Source organism: Mesocricetus auratus, unplaced genomic scaffold (assembly GCF_017639785.1).
Source record: "Mesocricetus auratus isolate SY011 unplaced genomic scaffold, BCM_Maur_2.0 Super-Scaffold_100006, whole genome shotgun sequence".
Lineage (NCBI taxonomy): Eukaryota > Metazoa > Chordata > Mammalia > Rodentia > Cricetidae > Mesocricetus > Mesocricetus auratus.
In genome coordinates this window covers 43362852-43388335 of record NW_024429190.1, presented here as the reverse complement: position 1 = coordinate 43388335, position 25484 = coordinate 43362852, and the positions used below count along the sequence as shown (strand labels likewise).

Here is a 25484-nt window from a genome sequence, read left to right as displayed (position 1 = left end):
TGGTCTCACCTTCTCCTGCTCATCATGCCCGCTACTGATCTCCCATCTCTCCAGTGCAGCCACCCACTTTCCATCCTGCCAGCTCCTCACTGGGTGTTCCTTACTGTATCCTACACCCACAGGAGCCAGCCACATTTACACTGAACTTAGTAACGAATTATTAGTCAAGGATAATGTTTACAGTCGCTCCCTGTGACTATTGGTCGCTTTGTTTTTACAAGGTTGGGTACTAAGGCATCCATTCAACCCTAGACAGAAAGAAGCACAGCACCTTGCAAGATGGAGGATCCCTTTGCATTCTGATGTGGCCAATCTGTTTTAAAAGAACTGTAAAGCATTCACAGTTAAGCAAAACTACTGGAGCCTCTGAGGAGGATAATTGGTGCTATGGCTTATAAAACATGGGTGTTGCCATTCAAGTGGCCCCCCAAAAAAACATGCTGTTGTCTTCCTGATAGCCACAGGTTTGCTGAGCTCCCTTCAAAGTTTGAAATCATTGGCTGAGAATGGACTATGTGCCAAGTGCACAGTCACCCACTCACCTGTCTTCCCAGGGTGACGTTAGCAATCTGTTTTGTTGGAAGAGCAATGGGACCCACTTGTCACAGTGGGGCTTGACTTCAGTGTGGTTCTCATGCATTTCTGAGCATCACTTCCCAGCCCTGGTTCTCCTCATGGAAAACATTATATCTCTAACATGATCACTGCATCTGGCAGCAGACCCAGGGCCCATGGTAATTGAAACATGCATATATTTTAAAGCTACAGGGGTTCCATGTTTTTTCTTTTTTTGGCTGTAAATCATCAAATGCCAAGACTGCAAGGGTTTCATTATTGACACAGAGATGCTAATAAAAGCTGCTAAAAGCCAAGAGTTTTTCTTCATTCTATTACTCCCTCCCCCTTCTGCTTTGCTCTCTCCCCTCTTCTCTCTTCCCTTCCCCCCTTCCCAACCCCATCTTCTTAGGACATATGGAAATCACTGTGATTGCAGTAAACAGATTCAAGGTTGGGGAGGTAGTGAACTATTATTGCAGATCTAACTAATCATTGTTTTGTTCTGACTGTAAATTGACTTGTCCTCTTCAGGATTAAGGAATTAAAATGACTCCCCCCTGGTTGTCCACAGAGAAATGTCAGTCACTTGACAAGTATCACTTACAGAAGAAAAACAAAAAACTTGGGTTGTGCAAATGAATTCAGTATTTCCCAATTCTGGCTGGAGCAAGAAGTCCTCACAAGCCACTCTGGTTTGTGTACAGAATGAAGGCCATGTGTAGAATTGGAGCTGGTCCTTTGCAGAACAGTGTGTATGTGGCAGCTGAAGCTTTGGAACTCTCCTTTGCTGAAAGGAAGAGTTAGTGCCAGGCCACTCCTGCCTTGAGTATTTGTATGTTACATCTGAAATCTAAGGAACTAACTCAGATTAAACATAATAGTTATGCTTGACCCCAACCTGTTGCTAGGTGTGGCCTCAAAACTGCTTTTATTTCCAATATATGCGCTTTGATGATAACACAACCCTCCCAGTCATTAGCTATGCTTTTCAACAGCTGCTCTCAAACACAGAGAGGTCCGACATACCTCTGTAAGCATGCTTGTGTTTTCTATTAGTACTTGTCCATAGAAACAAGGGAGATGTTATAGACATGCAGAAATCTTAGACTTAACCACAGTGAAGCCAAAACAATCGGGTCGCTTCTCACCCTGTTACATTAAAAAACAAAAGCCCAGAGAACTGTGGCACTGAGTTTTCATGGTTCGCTTATTAAAGAAAATGCCTCATTCTTTCAGAAAGTACAAAACAGGATGTAAAGATTAACATAAAGTGAAAGAAGTTCAAGACTCTAAACTCACAGAAACTGGCATTAACTATGATTTTATTCTAGGAAAAAACAGATCATTCTCCTATAATGTAGGAAAATAGTCCAATAAAGCATCCCTCTTGGAGAGAAACCGTGTGCTTTTGTTAATATTAATATCATTAAGTATGTAGAAATATTTATAATTTAACTTTAGTGTGAAAAAAGAAAGAAAAATAGCATGAGTCCAGTTTATAAAGTCTGAAAAAGCTCATGTTAGTAAAAAAAGTTGAGAGACAGGGGAGGCGGCTCAGCTTGTAAAGTACTTGTTATGCAAGCATGTGAACCTGAGCTCAGTCCCCAGAACCCACTTTAAAGAGTCTGATGTGGTGTCACTTGATGTGGTGTCCCACGCTTCTAATTCAAATACTGGGGACACGGAGAAGGGCCAATCTCCAGATTGCTGGCTGGCCAGCCTATCCTACCTGGCAATACTGAGGTCAAAGAGAGACCCTGTCTCAAAAGACAAGAGTGGCAGCGTTGCTGGAGTTTCCTGTCCCACCAGGTCCCACCGCCCTTCTCAGCCCCAAATATGCACACAGATGCTATATTAAGTATAAAATTGCTGACAAACAGCTAGGGCTTCTTTTTGGCTAGTTCTGTCTTAATTAGCCCATTTCTATAAATCTATGTATTTCCATGTGGTCTTATCTTAGTGGAGAAGGGTCCAGACCTCTTACTCCTTCCTCTGCTATATGGTGTCTCTTTCGTGGTCTCTCTGCCTACCTTTCCCAGACTTCTCCTTGTCTCCTAGTCCTACCTATCTTCCTGTCTCGACTGGCTGTTGGCCAAACAGTGTTTTATTCATCAACCAATAAGAGAAACATATATACAGAAGGCCATCCCCCATCAGGACAGTGGGGAGAAATGACACCTCTGGCTTCCGCATGGCATGTGGCACACACATGCACCTGTCTCCCCCCCCACAGCCATACCAGATTATAAGGACACTCGGTAAAATACTTTCTCCGAATATTTGGGATCATTTCCTGGCAATGGTTTTTTCTACTCTTGCATTACTCTTCATTTTTATAGTGATTCGGCTGCATTCTTTTAGGAGGAAGGTCTTTTTCCCAACACATAAATGAGAGGATACCATTGACTTCTCTGCCAATAGATATGAAATAGAGAAAAAAAAGATGTTGCTTTGGAAGAGCAGATTTGAGTATTTGCTTTCTTTATTGTAGAGGCCAGTAAACTTCGTGCCTTGGGGGTCACACACTGTGGCATCTACGGACCTGTTTCGCCATGGAGGGGTCTAAGCGGTGACACATAATCTATGAGTGAGTGGACATGGTTTACTGTGCCAGTAAAACATTATGTGTGGACAATGAAATGTGAATACCATAGGTTACATGATAGTTTCTTTTAACACTGGCTCCACACTAAAAATAATCATCTGCAGTTTGTGGGTCTTACACACCAGAACATGGTCATCATGCAATTATGCTAAGCTATTACATAAACATTTTATTATTGCATTTTAGTTTTAATAAGTTTAGTAATCTCTCTCTCTCTCTCTCTCTCTCTCTCTCTCTCTCTCTCTCTCTTTCTCTCTCTCTCTCTCTCTCTGTGTGAGACAGGATCTTTCTGCATATCAGCCCTGTCTGTCCTGGAACTTGGTAGACCAAGCTGACCTCAAACTCCCAGAGATCTGCCTGCCTCTGCCTCTGGAGTGCTGGGATTAAAGGTGTGTGAGGTGTGTGTCACCACGCCAGGCACAATGTCAAAAATTTTAATGAATGCATGTACTCAGGTCACTTGTATTATAGTTGGGTCCGAATTGGGTTCAGCTGCTTTAGGTCTGAATCTGTATGGTCAAGGTCTACCAGAGGTCAGAGTTCATGTTCCGCTGAGGAAGGGAAAGGGAGTCCTTACCAGCTGGCAATGGCAGGCACTGGTAGTTGAGGTGTTCAGGGCTGCAGTGACCCTCCGCGATTCCATAGACTTTTCCCAGACTTACCAGGACTTGCATGTGAAGAAATCAATCATTCTCTTCTAACTACCACAAGGTCAGAACTGGGGTATACACTCCCCACTCCCCAGTATGACTCGGAAGGAGCCCCACAAGGGTGTGTGGAGACAGAGGAGGCCCTTTATTTACCAGAAGCACTTCTGGGGTCCATCTGAGAATCTGCTGCTGTAAACTGTGATTCTGGGCAGGAATGGATTTTAGACCCTGCTTGTTTTTTGTTCTTTGAAGTGTGAACAGACTCTTTTGTTGAAGGTTTACTTGTTCTTGGAAACAGTTTTGTTATCAGCCCTTTAAAAACTATAACATATTTTCTTCTGTGGTGTCTTTAGCAGCTCACTACCTTGCTCAGCAGTGAACACAATAACTAAAACCTCATTTTGACAAGACAGTCCTGGCTGAAGAGACAGGGACTGTGCCAGGATGAACCAACAGCATGGCTTTGGAACTGCATGTCATTAACTCAAGAAGGAAGGTGGCATGTGATCACATAATCAGCCACTGAACCAGTCACAAAGAACGTATCAAATACTTAGAACTTTCTAGATCTTCACATCCACCCTACCATATACTCTCTTTACTATCCGGCTTATGTATGGCACACTTGAGGGCTGAGAGATGTCAGTAAAATTCAATATAACTTCACAATGCCACTTAGTGAAGACTCCTAGTTTTGCTTGTTAGACAATGGGCTTCACTTGGGTGACACTTTATTTATATAAAGAAGTGTTTCCTAGCCGGGCGTTGGTGGCACATGCCTTTAATCCCAGCACTTGGAAGGCAGAGACAGGCAGATCACTGTGAGTTCGAGACCAGCCTGGTCTACCGAGTGAGCTCCAGGACAGGCTCCAAAACAATACAGAGAAACCCTGTCTCGAAAAACAAAACAAAAAAAACAAAAAAAACAAAACAAAAAAAAAAGAAGTGTTTCTTAATAAACCACATTTTAAAAAAATGAAAACATCAGGTAGTGGTGATGCTTGGCTTTAACCCCAGTGCACAGAAGCAGGCAGATCTCTGAGCTTGAGACAAGCCTGATCTACAGATGGAGTTTCTGGACAGGCAGGGCTACACAGAGAAACCCTGTCTCGAAAGAAAGAAAGAAAGAAAGAAAGAAAGAAAGAAAGAAAGAAAGAAAGAAAGAAAGAAAGAAAGAAAGAAAGAAAAAGCATGTCTACAGACATCATATTTTGGTTGGTGGAGCAAGGTCCCACAGTGCCAAAGGACACCTTAAGAGGACTTGAACCTGATGACCAAGAGATGCAAGTGATTCATTACTGCTTCAGAGCTCCAAGGTTCCAGAAGGACCTGCATTTGAGCATGTCTGAGGGGAGCCCCTGACAGTCTCTGGACTCCCACCAGCCATGGAGGCAGTATCCAGTCAGGATATCTGGGCTGGAGTAACCCCAACATCCTGGCGAACCACATTATCATGTGTTCTTTCCCAATGACAGACCTGTTCCTTTGCCATGTTCCTTGCTAAATCAGCAAAGGTCACAGATAATCACACTGGAAGAATGTGTCCAGGTGCCCAGGTACCTCACAATCCCAGTGGGGGTAGGGGTGGGGGTATGGGCAGGGCTGGGAGGGAGCATGGGCTGTTCAAGTGACCTTAAACTTGGTGCTCTCTTTGGCTGAGCATACTCATATGGCTGGCAGAGAGCTGCATTCCTCATTCTCTGTCAGGGAGGAAGGACATTTCAACTATGAAACAATTTCATGGTTGTCTCTGAGGTTAAAATATTTTGTAAACAGCTATTGCTGGCATCACAAATGGGAAAATTATACTTATTAGGCAGACGTGGTCCTAGAGAGGTAGCTAAGAGTTCTACATCTGGATCAGCAGACAGCAGGAAGAGAGAATCACTCTGGGCCTGGATTGAGCTTCTGAAACCTCAAAGCCTGCCCCCAGTGACACATTTTCTCCAACAAGTCCACACCTACTCCAACAAGGCCACACCTCCTAATAGTGCCACTCTCTATGAGTCTGTGGGGGCCATGTTCTTCCAAATCCCCACAGCACCTTTATAGGGTTCCTCCAGTTTATTAAATGCATTGTTTTCTGGGATTTTTAAATTCAATGATAATGACCTGGTAGAGGTGGTAAAGAAAAAAAAAGGTGTGTGTGTGTGTATGTGTGTGTGTGTGTGTGTGTGTGTTTATGAGAAAGGGATAGGGATAGATAGATAGATAGATAGATAGATAGATAGATAGATAGATAGATAGATAGGTGGAGGGAGACAGAGAGAGAGAGAGAGAGAGAGAGAGAGAGAGAGAGAACCATCTATTTTTACTCTGCTAGCTTAACACAATACCAGAACACAGTTGGGACACAAGAAATATTTGCCTTAAAAGGCAAATAAAAAACCTATAAGTATATAAATGAGACTTAGGGGAGAAAAATCTGTCTTTCCAGTGGGATTTGTGGCAGCTGTTCTACTAAAGACCACAGAGCAATTTTCCCATGATTCCTAGTAGTCCGAGTGATAAGAAGCATTTTCCCCAGAGGTCAAGTATTTTGCTATACAAACCAGTGTGTCTTTCAGTCTCCTAAAACAATTTTGCTGAAGCTTTGGGGGATGAAATAGTAACCCCGCCCCCGCAGTGGCCTGCAGCTAGATGACCTATTGTCCCCTACTAGTGAGGGTGGCAGCTCCCAGCACTAGTTGCTTCATCCTGTTGACCTCTAGACAGCCTGGCTTCTGCAGGAGTGTCCACAGTTACTGGAGAGCAGCAGGCACTTCCTGGCTGGCTCCTTTCAGACAAGGAACCTCTGTTTGCTTTGGGAACACACAAGCCTCCATGTGTCCCTCCGGGTGAGTTAGAAGCCCCGGCACTGGGATGGATATTTTATAGACATATTTATAAGCAGTGAATTACAATATTGCCCAGCCCTCTAAAAAGCAACACAGTTTGCAGGATGATATTTAAGAAAACAAGACTGTCTCTCAGGAATTCCTTTCCAGCGGCATAGGGTATACCAAGGTGTGCCCTTTCTAAATATAGCGCGGCGACAGCCCTGGTAGAGCTTGGAAGAATAGTTAGGGGTCGTCTTACTTTGAATACCTGTGCATCCAGCTGAGATACAAATTGGCTTGGCTGCGATTTACAAAGAAAGAAAAGTCATCATCATCAATAACAAAATATAGAAAAAGGAAAACGAATGCACCCGGTGTTTTGAGGGTTGGTAAACCAAAGGTGGCTGGTTTGTGCCCAGGCTTAGCTTCAATAGATTCAAACCCCTGCCTTGAATCTATCTTCAGCTGGTCAGGGGTCAACTTGGGGTCTTTTGTTAGGGACCTTTCTGAGTAGCTGGAGGGCCTGGGAGATGGAGGAAGGGGGGAGTGACTGGAGGTTGCTATTGTCAGTTTTCAGAGCCTCCTCTTCTCTCTTCTCCGGTTTTATGTTTATATTATTTTACTTTGTTTGCTCTTGTTGAATGGGAACCTGGAGGAAGGGGGGTGAGAGGAGAAGAAAGGGGAGGACAGGGAGGAGGGAGGGGCTAGATGGGAGAAGGCAGATGCCACCATTAGGCTGGTTGGCCCTCGCTGCCCAACCCCCGCGCTGCTAACCCTTGGCCTCCGCTCTGACCCAGCGACAGAATACAAATGAGCGCTTCTTGGGGAGAGGACACTAACTGGCAGCGGCCTGCTAGAGCTCAGGACGTTTTCTAAACAATCCACTAATCAGAAGTGACTGGGGCTCTGAAGAGAATACAGGCCAGCCTTGGTTCCACCCTCCATGCTAATAATGAAGGCAGTGGAGTGGATAATTAAGGGCAGCGAGGTGAATAATTCCAAATGGATCTTTGAGAGGTAATGAAACGCATTAGGGGGTGGAGCAAGGGAGGGCAATAGATTTTTGTATCAGATTTGACTGTTTTCTGATGAGCCGGTTTCGCCTGACTTTGCCTCTTCTGACTAAGGACCTGAAAACCTGACTTTGGGAAGAACCAACTTGGGAAGACAGGGTAGCCGAAGAGCCAGTCGGGCATTAAGAATTCATGCAGCCTTGAATGACAACGTTTAGGAAGCACCTGGGACAAAATCTTCACGTAAATAAACCAACCAACAAACACACAGGACCAAGCCTGCAAAGGGATGGAGAAAAGAAACACAATTTGTCACTTACCAAAATGGTATATATGTGGAGAGAGACTGGAAGGAAAGCCATCATTATGAAGATTTATAGTCATCCAGGTATTGTAGGTCTCATTTATTCTCTTCTCTACAAAATGTTAATTTGAATTATACATTCAATCAAGTCCCAAGCATGGTTTACATAGTACTGGGGACCAAACCCAGGTTTTTGTTTTAGAAAGCATTCTACCAACTGAGTGACATCTCTAGCCCTTTCATAATGGAAACATGTGATGGCACTAAAAAAGAACTTGTCACAATCCAATTCTTACCCAGACTAGATAGAAGAGAGCCTTCTAATTCTTACCCAGACTAGACAGAAGAGAACCAGTCTAACACTAACTGGTCCATGGAGCTGAACCAGCAGGGAGTCTGGGCAGGCTGCCCTTTGCTGCAGAAAATCTTAGAAGTTGTAGCAGCCCTCTTAGATGCAAATGCTTTCTGTTAAAATTCTCACTATAAGTGAATCTCCTTGGTCCAGCTTTGAGATAATTTCAGAGATAGCTTTTGGGTCACTGTGTTCTCCTTAGGGTACCAGCAGCTTTACTTGTATTAGTCTGTTTGTTATACTATAATAAAATACTCAAATTACTGGGTAATCTTATAAAGAAAGAATCATTACTTAGCTCATACTTCTGGAGTTTCAAGGGCATGACACTGGGCTCCGCTCTGCCCTGGTGAGGTAAGGACCTGCCGAGCCCATGGTGGACGGGAATGGTGCCTGATTACATGTGGGGGGGGGCACGGCACATATCACTGCCACACAGGAAGCAAAACGACCTTTATTATGTGAAGATTTTTATGAAATGAAGTAATCTGTCATCTCAAAATATAATTATTATTTTCATGAACATTTAAAAAGAACTTCAAAATATGAAGTCTACTATGCTCCAAATATTTGAATTATCCCAAAACCACACCCTGATTTGTGATCTCCAAAGTGATGAAGTCAGGATGTGGAGCATACTGGCTGGTTCTGTGTCAACTTGACATAGCTGGAGTCCTCAGAGAATTAGGAGCCTCAGTTGAGAGACTGCCTCCATAAGGTGAAGGCATTTTAATTGAATGCTGGTGGCGCACACCTTTAATCCCAGCACTTAGGAGGCAGAGGCAGGCGGATCTCTGTGAGTTCGAGGATAGTCAGTTACACAGAGAAACCCTGTCTTGAAAAACCAAAGAGTAGATAAAGAAATAAGATCAAGGTATTTTCTTAGTGATCAATGAAGGAGGGCCCATGACATTATGGGTGGTGGCACCACCTGGTCTGGTGGTCTTGGGTTCTATAAGAAAGCAGGCTGAGCAAGCCAGGGGGATCAAGCCAGTAAGCAGCACCCTCCATGGCCTCTGCATCAGCTCCTGCCTCCAGGTTCCTGCCTTGTTTGAGTTCCTGTTCTGACTTCCTTTGGTGATGAAGAGTGACTTGGAAGTGTAAATCAAATAAACCCTTTCCTCCCCAGCTTGTTTTTGGGTTATGGTATTTCATTGCAGCAACAGGAACCATAAGTAAGATATGGAGCTTTTAGGAAGTGAGTCTAGGTCAGTGTGTAGTGATTTTAGCCTCAGAAGGCACCTTGGCAGATTGAAGCCAAGGAACACCACAAAAAAACCACACCATGCAACAGATCTCACTTGAGAGCTTTATTGGGGGAGGAGGGGGGAATGCAGAGGCTGCCTCTGAGCAAGGGTGGAAAGGAAAAGAGGGTGGGGAGAGAAGGCACTTGCTTTTTATAAGGGGATATAGCACTTGCACATAGGGAGCATACAACCATTCTACTGGCTACTTAACTGCATATGACATCATATCATACCTGCGTCTGCCCATGTGGAACAATGGTGGCCAAGTTAGTCAGGTTTCTCTCCTTATGGGCAGCTCAGAGCAGTGGTTCTCAACCTGTGGGTTTCGACCCACGCAGGGGTCACTGCTGGGAAAGGCATGGATGGTATCATTCAAGGGCAAACATTGAAAGATGTGCCTACTGGTTGCATAGCGTTATGTAAGTTGTAGGTGTAGCCAACTGCTCTTGAGTTAGATATGAGGCCTGCTGCTTCACAGGAGGGAATTCATGCCTCTACACGAGTAAGTGGCTATTGAGTGCTCAGCCTGAAATAGTACATCTATATCAGATCGTATTCTAAGACTCAGGGAACATCATGGGAGAGGGCAGTAGAAAGAATGTAGGAATTGGAGGATGGGGAGAAAAGCTGTCACCTGGCCATCGCATCCATGAATTCACTGCAGCAACTGTTAATTGCAAGAGATCAAGACAATATTCTAGAAAGAAGCACTAGTTATACTTAGTGACTGGTTATTATAAAAAAGGGGAGGACACGAGGTGGGAGGAGAGGGTGCCCAGGGGAGTAGGAGGGTGGTTCTGATTAAGATACATTGTAAATGTGTATGAAATTGTCAGAGAATAAATAGAAGATACTGGGGGGGGGACCTCAGTGGAACAGAGGAGGGCCTGTGACAAGGAGCAAGCAGGCCTACTAAAGGAAATTAAATTAGTCTTGACTAATGAAATAAATAAGGTTATAATGTTGCCACTGCTACATGGGTGGTGGCCCCATTTAATGTCAGTTCAGATATTAAAGAAAACTTTGAAATATGAATTTGTTTTATATTAGCTCTTTTAAGGTATAAAAATAAAACACCATTGTGTAATGACCTCATCTCATGTCTCTCTGACTCCAAGTCACACAGGTGGAAAAATCATTTTACCTCCTGGGGGGAGAAATGAATGATGGGGCTGGGTGATGGCTGAGTCGATGATGTGCTTACAAGAAGCTTGAGTATGAGAAGAAGGATAAGAAAAGTTGAGTGAGGCAGTGTGCACCTATAAATGCTGGTTCTGGGGAGCCAGTCTTACTGCTTTGATGAGAGACCCTGTCTCAAAAACAAAACAAACAAACAAAAAATCAAAAAGTACCAAAAAAAAAAAAAAACCAAGATGGGGAGTGACTAATGTTGACCTGTGACTTCCACACATATCTGTATACACATACATTTGCACACACATGAACAGGGACACACACACACACACACACTCACTCACTAGCCCTAGATTTGGGAGTTGCAACTCAATGACAGAGAGCAACATGAGCCTCTACAGGTTTGGAGTTTAAATCAAGTCAGTTCACAGACATTTCTCCAGTTCTCCAGAATTTTGAAAACAGAACCATCTAACCTGTGAGAATTAGTTGAAATCCAAAGATCTTAGGCCTAAATGTGTTTCCCTAGCTTTTATTCCATTTTTAACACAGGGAAGTCCCTAAGTTACAAATCAAACTCACAGAATTAATCATTTTTGATAGTAACAATCTAAGCCTGTTCTCCTTGGGGAACTTTATAGACCTTGCAATTTCATCTACAACAAAACTTGAACAGCTTCAAAAAAAACAAGTTACGATTCCTAGAACAGAAATAAATCTCTCTGAGTGTGTCTCTGTCTCTCTCTGTCTCTCTGTCTCTCTGTCTCTCTGTCTCTCTGTCTCTCTCTCTCTCTCTCTCTCTCTCTCTCTCTCTCTGTGTGTGTGTGTGTGTGTGTGTGTGTGTGTGTGTGTGTTCTACTGATGCCCTCAGGGCAAGACCCAGCTACATTACCAATTTGTGAACTGGTATCAGTTCTGCTGTTCTGTGTTGGTAGCTTGCCATTTATAAGCCACCCCAGGTTTCCAGAGAGGAGGAAATTGTTGTGCGATAATCTTTTTGTATACTGTGAAGATGTGTCTTTATGATTGGTGTAATAAAAAGCTGAGTGGCCAATAGCTAGGCAGGATTTAGGGAGCAGAGAGGATGCTGGGAAGAAGGGAGTTGCCAGCGAGATGCAGAAGAAGCAGGATGGGCAAAATGGAGATGAGGTAACAATCATATGAACATAGATTGAAATATATGGGTTAATTTAAGCTATAAGAGCTAGTTAGAAACAAGACTAAGCTAAAGCTAAGCTTTTATAATTAATAATAACTCTCTGTGTCATTACTGGGGACCTAACGGTCCCAACTAAAAAGTCCGACTATAGGAAATAACCCTTTCCTCCTGATGGGATACATGTGCAAAGTGTCCGGTCGTATCCTACAACCATGAAATTTTCCACTCAGTCTTCAATATTCAGCTAGCAGATGAAGTATAAGTAGATTTAAAAGACATTTAAAAGAATACCTACAAAATGCATAATTGTGTTTACCTTTGTGGTTGGGAGATGCCAAATCAAAAAGGCTTGCTAACTTGCTCTGAACTATTTCCTTTTAAAGTCAGAAACAGGTTTAAGTTATTCCTATCTGGAAACTACAGTGTGTCACTCTGTGTGTGTGTGTGTGTGTGTGTGTGTGTGTGTGTGTGTGTGTGTGTGTGCACAGGTGCATGCATTGTTCACACAGCTCTACATGCAAATACTGATTACTATGAGTCATTGGTCTGGTTCAAGACCTCTGGGGTCTAAAGCACCGTAAATACTGGACCATCACTGAGACTTCTTCCATCATTGCTATGCTTTGGGGTTTTCATCTTTGATGGTGATGGTGTGCTCCAAGACCTGGTTCTGTAGCACTGGCTTCTTCCTTCTTCCTCCTCATGCTCCAGCAGCTTGTAGATGGAGTAGGTGTTGGGGTTGACCTACTTGATGCAATAGATCTGGGCCTGGGTGGTTGTTGAGTTGGTCAGGCTACCCAGTGCTGCAGTGGGCTCTTGGGTGAGGGCAGATTACTCTTGGCCCAAACAGACCGAATTTGGGGCTGAAATCGGGATCAAGCCTAACTGAGTGGGAAAACTGGTCACATGAACTAAATTTGGTTTTCTTTGGGAGGAGAGGCTTGTACAGAAGGGTTAATTCTAAGCAGATAACTTATAGAATCCAGTAAAGGTACACATTGCCAGTCTCTTGACATTTGAATGACTTCTATGTCATGCACTCAAGTGAAAACTCCCCACAAGTAATTGAATTTGTAGTTTATATCTTGAGAAGATTATCTCTGGCCTGGAGATAGAGATCTGAAAATCACCAATATACAGACTGTAACTTAAGTTATGAGACACAACAGTTCCACAGGAGAGAGTGTAGAGGTCTGAGATGACCTGTAACAAGATGAAATCTCTGTCCAGTACTGAGTTAGAGAAAAGAAAGTACATAACCACGTTTATGTTTTGTTATAGTTAGTGCATAACTTATTAATAAAATAGTCAAGTATGTTTTTAATTACAGTTATTCTAAACACCATAAAGACATTTGTTCTTTACCAGTCCAAGATATTAAAGAGTTCAGTAATCAAATCTTTGGAAAGAAGAATCTAAAATTGTCCTTGACAAAACATAAGAGCTGAAGTAACCTTACAGCATGGTCATAGGGAGACTACCAATTTGTTTTGAATGCATCTTGTCCTCAGCAACAAAGGGATGACTTCCCATTGTGTCTTAACCGAGCTAATGAAAAGTTCCAACCAGGGAGTCTCCCTTGTCGCTGACTACCTTTTTTAGCATTGGAAGCTGCTATTTTGGCTGCTGAAAGAATATTGCCCAGCTGCAAACATTATATGCTACAGTACCAACCTCCCTGGCAAGATGTACCTACTGGCACAACAGTGGCATGGCCATTATGGTAGTAACCAGTTTCTTTCTGACTGGAAGTCAGTTGCACAGGAAGGAGTTCATGCCTAGTACAATAAATTTGGTGAAAGGCCTATTGATGACTTGGCAGGTCGTGGGCCCTACGTGTGAACCTACTACTACTGTTTTACTAAATAGACATGTTGTAAAACTGCTTCCTAAATATTTATGTTTGTATCCACCACCACTGGTGCCTCTCTCAGTCTTGGTCAGGAAGCTACTTTAGACAATGAGTGGTGGTTAATGCAGAGACTTGTGTCTGGTCAAGACGCTGAGAATGAATGACTATGGAGTGCTCTCAGTCCTCAGCGAAACATCTATATTATCCCTTGATGTGGGAGGCCCTGTGATTATGTCAATAAAGCACTGTTGAGCCAATAGGGAACCAAGATAGGAGGGACTAGGAGTCCAGGAGGACTCTGGGAAGGAGAAACACAAGAGAGTCGAGATGTAACGCCATGAGGTAGGAAGCCTGGAAACTTCTCCGGTAAGAGACATACTTAGATTAACAATTATGGGGTAATTACTTAAGTCAGAGCTAGCTAGTAAGAAACAAGCAAGGCCAACAGCTTCATAATTAATATAGCCTCCTGTGTGTTTATTTGGGACTGATGCGGCTCTAGAACCAGGCTGGCGGGAAGGCTTCTCTCAAGGAAAAAGCTTCTCATTACAATCCCTTCCAATGCCCAGGGAAGATCATGGAAGAAGGGAAAGGACAGACTATAAGAGACAGAGAATGAGGAGGAATGCTGTGGAATGATGACCTCTGGGCTCAGGATTGTTACACTCATAAACTCACTCGCAGAAGCCTGCACAAAGCTGGGCCCATCAGCATTCAGTTATGGTGTGGGAGATGCTCATGGGGAGCTTTTGGAAGTAGAACCCTGTTAGGAGAAAGGGAGTCATCATCTTCAGTGGTGTAGCCACACCCATGACGACTCAGTTGGCCCTTCACAAAATAAAAATAGAAACACAAAACAAGACATGACAATGGGAGGGTGGCTTGCTGGGAGGAGAGGAACAAGACAAGGTAGTACACTATGGCCAGAATGTATTATATACATACATGACACTGTCAAAGAACAAATAAATGGCTGGGTGGTGGTGGCCCATGCCTTTAATCCTAGTCTTGGGAGGCAGAGGCAGGTGGATCTCTGTGAGTTTGAGGCCAGCCTGGTCTACAGAGCGAGTTCCAGGACACCTAGGGCTGCTACACAGAGAAACCTTATCTCAAACAAACAAACAGAACAAATAAATGAAAAACAACAACAACAAAATCTCCAACCAGGCCTGGTAGTGCAAACCTATAATCCCAGGTTCTTGGGAAGCTGAGGTCAGAAGAATTGCCAGTTCAAAGCTAGCCTGGATGGCATGATGTGACACTCCTTTAAAACAAAATAAAATAGAAAGAGAGCATGGACTATTTCTCAATGGTAGAGCTCTTGCCTGGCATGCATGATGCCCTAAGTTAAATGCCTAGCACTGCCAAACAAACAAGAAAAACACCAATAACAAAATTATAACCTGTGGTGGTTTGAAAGAAAATGGTCCCCAAAGGAGTGGCACTATTAGGAAGTGTGGCATTGTTGGAGTAGATGTGGTCTTATTGGAGGAAGAGTGTCATGTGGAGGTAGGTTTTGGGGGTCTCATATATGCTCAAGCCACACCCAGTATCTCAGTTTACTTCCTGTTGCCTTTGGATCAAGATGCAGAATCCTCAGCTCCTTCTCTAGAAAAATGTCTGCCTGCATTCTGCCATACTCCCAGCTGCCATGCTCTCTGCCCTGATGATGATGGACTAAGCCCCTGAAACTGTAAGCCACCACCTCAATTAAGTGTTCTCCTTTATGAGAGTTGCTGTGGTCATGGTGTCACTTTACAGCAATAGGAACCCTAACTAAGATAGAACTCCTCCACATTTCAGGGACTTAATTCAACAGAAGTTTGTCTCTTGCTCACGGTGTAGTCCAGTACGGCAGGGCTTGCTTCTTTTCCCATGTGCCTCCATCATACCCTGGACTTGTGAAGGTCTCCACTTGGTCCTCAGCATTCAACGAAGCAGTGTTCCATTACAAGAACCTAGTCGTGTGGTCACAGGTAGCTACAAGGAAGTCTGGGAAATGTACTTTAGATGTGTGTCCAGGCAGAGGAGGAAAATGGCTTGGATAAACAGCTTGTCTCCAACACACTGTGCATCAAGCAAGAACATTTCCATTATGTCAAACTTGAGTGTTTTCATTTGAAATCTGATATGATTTGGATCTATCCCTTGCAGGTTCATGTTTGAGCAGGCGTTTCCTATCTGTGGTGCTTCTCTGGCTATGGAGCTTTATAAGATAAGCCCCAAATGGCCGAAGAAGGCCACTAGATATAGATCCCTGAAGACAGTGGTTTGACCATCATTTCTGGTGCTCTGTCTGTTCATAGGCTGCTGCCATGTAGACAGTCCCTACCACACACTCCCTCTCCCTGGACAGTCATTCAGCCAGCCCTTCTGTGTTATGATAGACTGATAGATTCAGACTCTGAAACCACGAGCCAAAGTTACAAACACGTGAAAGTAGCTAATACAGAATCTATGCCATCTCTTGTTCCTATTTATGATACTTTTCTCTTTTAGAACATTTAGTGTATGTTTGAGTGTGTGCATGCAAGCACGCATGCATGCCATGGTGCATAAGTGAAAACCAGAAGACACCATGTGAGAGTTAGTTTTCTCCTTCCACCACATAGATCCTGGGAAACTGGACTCAGAGCCTCAAGCTTGCTAGCAAGCACCTTTTCCTGCTGAGCCATCTTTGCTGGCCTTGAAACACATATAATACATGACAAACAAGTCATTATATCCTTGTCATCTGTCATTGTGGCCATTAAAAATTAACCTGTATGGTTTTTATATGATCTCAGCAAGATTGGGTAAAAGCCACACCCCACTGAACCTTTGCAAAACAGCCGTGAACATTTGAGATACACTGCTATTCTTTTTCTTTGCTACCATCGCCGTCAACAAGGTGCTTAGGGCCACATGAAGACATAATTTTTGCCTCGTAGCCTTAAGAGACAAGCCCCAGGAGGGGCCAGCCTAGTCCCAGGGAGTGACAGGTCTTGACAGGAGGCTTTGGCACAGTGTTCTTTGGGCCCCTCCCTTAAGACAACTAGTAGCTTGATTAGGTAGGGCTGAGGCCAAGCCTCGGGTGGGGCTGGGCTGGGCTGGGTGGGGCTGGGCCAGGTGGTGGCAGTCTCTCTAAGGCACCGCTTCTCCTTGGCTTGGCTGCGCCCTGCTCAATTACTCTGGCTGTGTGACTCCACTTTAAGCACAGCGAAGCAGTTTGCGAACCACAAACAGAATACCTGATCATCAGTTGCTTTTTGACAAGTGTGAATATTAGGGAAGTTAGCATTCTGTAGGGACAGGACAGCCACCACAGCCCCACAGCTCAGGATAGTGGTGGCTACATACAGTTTTCCATAGGATAGACCAGTGCTATTTATGTTCCACTTTGCTGAAAGCATGCCCTAGACAGTCCAAAACTGGTCAACATTTTAGCTTACACATCACGTTAAACAATGTATAATAACTTTTGTTTGATTTTTTAAAAATTGACTTAAAGGATCTATGTGCCACGGCTTGTTTAGACATAGAATTAGACTCTCCTGATGCCACACGAAAAGACGTAGGCAGAATTCAGTCCATTCTGGTCATTGATTATCTGTTGAATCTAAACATGTTCCTCACCTTGTTCTCACTTCAGTGGGATAATTAGTTAGCGATTCCACTACATGTTTGTGAAAAAACAAGGATTGGGCTGATCCCATGCCAAACAAATGCTAAATGAAAAATAAGACTTCATCATTTTATAACCCTGCCTTGTGGTAGATGTAAACTTAGTTCTAACAGAGCCAAGGACCTGGGGCCAAGTAGGAAACCAGGGGGAGTCTACACAGAGATCTTAGCAAACTGTTTCCTGAAGTGTGCCATGGCCAAGGAGGGTGGGACTGGGGGAACTCTTGCCTGAATGGGGACCTGGTCTTCCTCCGCATTTCCTTGTACGGTTGTGTGTTTTGTTTTTTGTTTGTTTTTGAGTTTGTTTTCAGATGAAGACCGTCTTCTCTGCTTCTCAGTTGTAGAAGGCAGCCATTCTGCTCCCATCGAACATATTACTGCTAAAAAGGAATAAAAACAGAAATCATTCTGGGTTGAAAGGGGAACATCGGCTGCTCCGAAGGCTCTCCCTGACAGTATAGGGAAGAGTGTGAGGCAGAGGCTGTGGCTGTGGAAGCAGGCAGGGAGGGCCAGGATCCAGTGCCCAGCTTTCCAACTTCCTGAGTTTGGGTGTGACTCCACGCTTGGTAGGACAAGGATCGTCAAGGATGAACAATCCCAATGTTAAGTGACTGACAGTAGATTTAAAGTCCTTTCTGAAGCTTCCACTTACTCTATAGGAAATATCACACACACACACCCTCTCTCTCTCTCTCTCTCTCTAGTTTAAACAATCATAAAAATTCTAGAAAATAGTAGGGAATTGAGTAAGAGGAGACCGTCCTTGGGAAACCACGGCTTTCAGAAACAGAGGTCAGGGAGTGATCTCTTCCTCCCAAACACATGACTGGAATTCTTATCCAGGAGAGTTGGAGTCAGAAGAAGTCAAAATGTGCTTTGGGTTGTCCTACTCAGATTCTGTGCACAGATTGTGTGAAACGAACCAATGTATTGCTCTGGGTCTCAGTTCCTCATCAGTAAGATGGGGATAATGATAGTGTCCAGTTCATCAAACTACCTGAGAATGAAGTGAATAATTTGAGTAAGTCTTCCTAATAGTCCTTGGCAGTTAAGATTTCAGGACTACAACATCATACTGTGTGACAGGTTTAGTAACCTACATGGATTTAGTCTAAAGGAGAACTGGTCCAAAAACTGGCTCTACCTTTTCCTAGCTAGGATGATCTTAAGCAAACTATTTCTCTGGCCATTATTCCATGCATCCAATTAATTATGTGAAAATTACATGGGAGCTCAATTCAAAATGACAGATGCATGCAATACAGGAGACACGGCACAAATCTTCTGGAATTGAGAGGTGGAAAAAAACAAAACCAGGTCAATCTTAGAGGAGTAGAGCTGGGGCCTTAACTATCTATCCCTCCGCTGGTAGCTGAGAGGTTCAGCAGGCAGAAAATCAGTAAAGCCAGAGCTAGTGTGAGTTGCCCTATCATTCTACTTGACTGAATGCACGCTTATGGGATATTCTGTTAAGAAACAACACATTCTTCTCAAAATAACATAGAACAGGCAACAAGAGAGGCTCCCTGGGCCATGAAGAGATAAACACAGTGCTAGTCACATGTGAAAGGCTTGAAAGTTTTGTTTTGAAATACATTGGTTAGAAGTAGGAAAAATGGCCAGCGAGATGGCTCAGTTTGCTAAGGTATTTGCCACAAGATAGAAGTGACTTCCATGTATGTGCCATGGTACATGTGTAAGTAAACACACAGATATGTAATCCTCTTGTACACTATAAAGATCTGTCACTCGGATTGGCTTAGTGAAATGCTGATTGGCCAGTAACCAGGCAGGAAGTATAGGTAGAGCAACCAAACTAAGGATGATGGGAAGGAGAAGGGCGGAGTCAGGAGTCACCAGCCAGACACTAGGGAGCAGTAGATGAATGTGACATGCTAATAAAGGAACTGCCATATACAGAGCTTAAATAAGGAATATGGATTAACTTAAAATGTAAGAGATAGGGAGTAATAAGCCTGAGCTATTGAGTGAGCATTTACAATTCATATTATGTCTCTGAGACAGTTATTCGGTACTGGGCGTAGAGACAGGAAACTTCCATTTACAAGTTTCTAATGCTGTGAAGAGACACCGTGAGCATGGAAACTCTTACAAAGGAAAACATTTAATCGGATGGCTTACACTTCAGAGGCTTAGTCCATTATCATCATGGTGTGACATTGTGGCATGCAGGCAGAATGGTACTAGAGAAGATGAAAGTCCTACATCTTGATCCACAGGCACAGAAAGTGGTTGGGGATGCTGGGCATGGCTTGAGCATGTATGAGCCCTCAAAGCCCACCTCCATAGTGAAACACTTCCTCCAACAGGGACATACCTATTGTAACAAAGCACACCTCCATAGTGAAACACTTCCTCCAACAGGGACATACCTATTGTAACAAAGCCACACCTCCTAATAATGCCACTGCCTATGAGCTTCTGGGGGTAAATTCAAACTACCACAGTATCCAGATGTTGAACTCTAGATACCTTTGAAATCAATGCTGTCATGCTGTTGTCATTTGTACTATTTAGCACTGATGTGCTATAAGATTCTGGCTACATTTATGTCTAAAATGTATTATCTGGAGGAGTGCCACGCACAGGAGTACACTTAGGCTATCTCCATGAATAACCCATTAGTAAACATGAAGTATGGTCACCTAGAACACCTGGAACCTCTTTAGCCTGCCTCTCCAGGTAACTTCCTGGGAGAGTGAAGCATAAGCATCCTCTAATAAGCATCTTTCCAATAATCATCCCCAGAAAAGGACTGAACTCATCTGAGGATACCTGCCTGAAGCCAGAAGTCCTACTGTGAGGGATAATGGGAGGATACTGCTTTTTAAGCAATAAAATGTACTTATTTTAACTTTAAAAATTTTTAGATTTATTTTTTAGTATGTGTGTGTGCACATGTGTGTGTGTGTGTGTTATGCGTGTACTCACATGCCTGCATGACTTTACATGCACCAAATTCGTGCAGGTACTAGTGGAGGTCGGAACAGGGCACTAGATACCCTAGATCTGTAGTGGGCTGCTTGATGTGGGTGCTGTGAACTGAACCCGGGTCCTCTGCAAGAGCGGTACGTGCTCTTAACCACTGAACCATCTCTCCAGTCCCTTGACTTATTTTGAATCAATACATGATAATTACATAGACTGGATGTATTATAATAATTTGATACACAGATGCAATATGTACTGATCAAGTCAAGAGATTGACATCCCCATCTTAGAAGTTTATCATGTGTTTGAGCCCAGAGCTTAAGGTGTGAGATCTATCTAAGAAGGGTCATGGTCCAGTGAAGGTCACAGTTTTAAAGTTGAAAGCTTTAGAAACAGAGTGAATTGACGAAAATCTTCTTTAAAAATGTAAATTTCATTGAGCTTGTGTGTGTATGTGTGTGTGTGTGCGTGTGAGAGGGGGGGGGAGGGAGGGAAAGAGAGAGAGAACATAATTTTATGGTGGTGTCAGTGTAGAGGTCAGAGGGCAACTTGTTAAAGTGAATTTTCTCCTTCTAGAATGTGCATCTGAGCATCAAACACAGGTCACCAGGTTTGGGAGCAAGCATCTTTACCCTCTGAGCCATTTCTCTGGCCACTAATGAAAATCTTGACATGAAAATCCAACTGTACTTTCTTTTTTTTTTTTTTTTTTTTTTGGTTTTACGAGACAGGGTTTCTCTGTATTGTTTTGGAAGCTGTCGGTCCAGCCTGGCCTCGAACTCACAGAGATCCGCCTACCTCTGCCTCCCGAGTGCTGGGATTAAAGGCGTGCGCCACCACCGCCCGGCCCAACTGTACTTTCTTAATTTGTTCTACCCTATAACTCAGATATCTTCCCAGGGCCAGCTTATAATTTGGAGGGCCTGTTGTGAAAGTACAGGACTCGGTTCAGAAATTTAGAAAATTTCAAAGCAGTGACTGTAGGCTGCTTAGTTTGTTCCTGTAGCATTGTCCGGATCTGGGATGGGGGAGGGGAGACAGGGTGGGGGAGGGGAGACGACTAGATACAGAACGTGGTGCTATTCGGTTATCGTTTTGCTGGAGTCAGACTGGCTCTGAGCACCTCTGCAGGGACTAGAGGAGGTTTAGGCAGGGAAACACATTTTTCTCCAAAGCCCCAGGGAACACTAGCTTTGCTCCAAAGAAAACATCCTCTGCTGAGATGGAACTTGGAAAGGGTGTGGCCGAATGAAGGAGGTTGTGCCTCAGGGCAGACTGCAGGCCCAGCTGGTAGTTGGGCCAGAACCTCCGGTGCTGGGTGACCTGGTCAGTGAAGATTGCAGACGGGCTGCAGAGACGTGCAGGAATGAAGGAGCCTTAGGGTCTCAGGAAAGTCGGGCAGGACCTGGGTGGGGTCAGATCCTCAGGAGAAGGTCTGCAGTGCCTCACTGAACGCTAACATTCTCACGAGACAGTCAGGCACATTCCCCAGCTCTTGACCTGCGTGAAGGAATTCCCACACATGAGTTTGCAGCTCAGTCCGGGCGTGTTGAGACAGATGACCCGGCCTGCTCCAGGGTTTTGATCCAGAAACCTGCTGCTCCTTTCTGCTGTCTTCTAAAGCCCAGTCATGGCCTCCTGTTGGGGTGGGGGTGGGGGTCTGTACCTCTCCAGGATACCTTCCCTTTCTCAATTACTTCTCCCAAGCACTTTTTTAAAAAAATCTCTGCTTGGATGAAGGACAGGAACTAGAGCTGAGTTTGAATCCTGGCACCAGCACATATTACTCCTGTGACTTTTGAGCAGATCACTTTATTGCTCTGTACCTTTGTTTTCTCATGAAAATCGGGGGTGGGGGATGGGGGTGGGGGTGGGGATACTGCTCAGTGGTCAAGTTAGAGATGGGGATACTGCTCAGTGGTCAAGTTAGAGATGGGGATACTGCTCAGTGGTCAAGTTAGAGATGGGGATATCGCTCAGTGGTCAAGCACTTATTTTGCGTACACAAGGCCCTGGGTTCAACATTCAGTACCACATACATCCATCCCCACCCCACCCCCTCCCACACACACATACTTACACTCCATCTGTTGTTCGGGCTGGGAGAGTAGCTTGGTGGTTAGAGTCCTTACGAGGAGTACAAGCCCTGTGTTGTTCAACCCCCATCCCTCCCCATCCCTCCCACTACCCCGAGCAGCACCTTGTGTCTGCAAGCTCTAGCACTAGAGCAGAGGAAGGAGGACCAGAATTTCAATGCCATCATTAATTACATAGTATGCTAGCACATTTGAGGACAACCTGGCCTATGTGAGACAGTCTTAAAAAAATTTAAAAAGTGGCCAGGCGGTGGTGGTGCACGCCTTTAATCCCAGCACTCGGGAGGCAGAGGCAGGCGGATCTCTGTGAGTTCGAGGCCGGGCTGGACCGACAGCCTCCAAAACAATACAGAGAAACCCTGTCTCATAAGCCAAAATAAATAAATAAATAAATACTATAGTCCATTATTTTAAAAAAATTTAAAAAGTAAAATAAAAAGGGTTCTGGAGATATGGTTCAGTGGTTAAGAGTACTGGCTGTTCTTGCACAGGACCTAGGTTCGATTCCCAGAACCTACACAGTGTCTCATAACTGCCTGTAACTCCTGTTATGATAGGATACTCTCTTCTGACCGTCACAGGTACCAAGCACATCCATGGTGAACAGACAGATGTGTATTTACAGGTACCAAGCACACACATGGTGAAAAGACACACATGCATTCACAGGCACCAAGTGTACACATGGTAAACAGGCACACATGAATTCACAGGTACCAAGCACACACATGGTGAACGGACACACATGCATTCACAGGTACCAAGCACATACATGGTGAAAAGACACACATGCATTCACAGGCACCAAGCACACACATGGTGAACAGACAGACATGTATTTACAGGTACCAAGCACACACATGGTAAACAGACAGACATGTATTCACAGGTACCAAGTGCACACATGGTAAACAGACACACATGCATTCACAGGTACCAAGCACACACATGGTGAAAAGACACACATGCAAGGTATCTTAATTAAGTGTTTGTTACTGTGAAGAGACACTATGACCACGACAGCTCTTATAAAGGAAACATTTAATTGGGGAGGCTTGTTGGGGAATATTATTTTAAGGTGTGTTACTTTTGTTTAACTCAGTGAAGCTGTGATTAGTTGCCTGTCTAAAACACCTGATGGTCCTAATAAAGAGCTGAATGGCCAATAGCAAGGCAGGCAGAGAGAATAAATAGAAGGAGAAACAAGGAAGAGTGGGAGAAAGAGAACAAGGAGAAGAGGATGCTGGGACCAGCCACCCGGCCACCCGGCCACCAGGCCACACGGCCACCAGGCCACCCGGCCAGCCATGGAGTAAGAAGGAAAGTAAGATTACAGAAGAAAAGATAAAAGATGGGATAACTGAAGAAAATCTGGCAAGAAACAAGCCAAGCTACGATTGGGCATTCATAACTAACAATAAGCCTCCGTGTGTGATTTACTTGGGAGCTGGGTGGTGGTCCCTCACAAGGCCAAGAGTAAAACATCACACAACAGGGCTCACATATAGTTTCAGAGATTCAGGCCTTCATCACCATGGTGGGGAGCATGGCAGCATTGTGGGCAGCTGTGGTGCTGGAGCTGAGAGCCCTGCATCTTGAAGGCAACAGGAAGTCAGCTAACTGTCACACTGAGTGAAGCTTGAGCAAAAGAAGACGTCAAAGCCCGCCCCCACAGTGACACACTTCCTTCAACAAGGTCACACCTCCTAATAGTGCCACTCCCTCTGGGGGTCATTTTCTTTCAAACCACCACACAAGGCAAAACATTCATACAATAAAAGTAAATAAGAACATAAAATTTAAAAAAGGAAGGAAGAAAGCATGGAACCCATCCCACAGAGTTGCTGTGGTGATTGAATGAACAAATGTATGTATGTATGCATGCATGCATGTATGAATGTATGTGTGTATGTATTATGAATGTATGCATGTATGTATGTATTCAGAACAGTGTAAGAAATGTTGCATATATATCTGCATGTATTAAGCATTGATGTATGGATATTGCATACACACATAATTTACAATGTGCTTCACTACATTTACTTTTTACTTATAGCGGGCACAGCACGTGGATCAGAGAACTGTCAGGACTTGGTTATCTCCTACTGTGTGGGTCCTAGAGACTGAACTCTTGAGGCTTGGTGGTAAGTGCCTTTACCTATGGAACCACCCTTCTGGTCCCCAGAATTTCCCAAACAGTGTAAGAATTGTACTTCTCATTTAGTTTGGATAAGCTATATTCTCTTTTCCAGTACAATTATAATATAAACTCTTTAATTTTTTTTTTTTTGGCTTTACAAGACAGGGTTTCTCTGTATTGTTTTGAAGGCTGTCGGTCCAGCCCAGCCTCGAACTCACAGAGATCCACCTGCCTCTGCCTCCCGAGTGCTGTTTTTTCTTTTTTTGAGACGGGGTTTCCCTGTTTGGCCTTGGCTGACTGTCCTGGAACTCACTCTGTAGACCAGGATGTCCTGGAACTCACAGAGATCTGCCCGCCTCTGCCTCCCGAGTGCTGGGATTAAAGGTGTGCGCCACCACCTGGCTAATCTTTAATTTTATTATTTTAAAACAGCATTTTATTGACAGAGTTTCGTACATTTATATTGGATCACATCCCCAATCTATCCCCACACCCTTAACCCTATCCCGCTTTCTTTTCTAAAACAAAAATAATCCATTGGATCCCATTTGTGCTGCTCATAGACTCCTGAGTGTGGTGTAGATAGGTGTAACTATTTTTTGTTTGTTTGTTTTTCGAGACAGGGTTTCTCTGTGTAGCTTTCTGTAGACAAGGCTGGTCTCAAACTCACAGAGATTCATCTGCCTGTGCCTCCTGAGTGCTGGGATTAACCACCACCAGGCAGGTGTAATACACACTAAAGCACTTTATTCAGTCCTCTGTTGGGAGCCTGAGGCTGCAGAGAACACTGGAGAAGTGAGTAGAGCTACAATCCCAGGGGAGGTCTTGAAGGAATGTCAACCATGCTTACTCTGGAAAAGAACTAGAGGCTTCCTGCCCTCAGGTTGTGAAGACAGGGGCTGAAGGGCTAACAGCAAGTCCTCTGGCAGAAAAATGG

The 25484-nt window shown here is 44.1% G+C and overlaps 1 long non-coding RNA gene across 1 annotated transcript in view; it reads left to right on the top strand.

Annotated features, from left to right (window-relative positions):
- LOC110341691 overlaps positions 1-8549 on the top strand; it is a 40619-nt gene extending 32070 nt beyond the window's left edge. The window contains exon 3 of the long non-coding RNA XR_002383668.2: positions 7760-8549. This is a non-coding gene — a long non-coding RNA (uncharacterized LOC110341691). The remainder of the gene's footprint in view (positions 1-7759) is intronic.
- The last annotated feature ends 16935 nt before the right edge of the window (positions 8550-25484 follow it).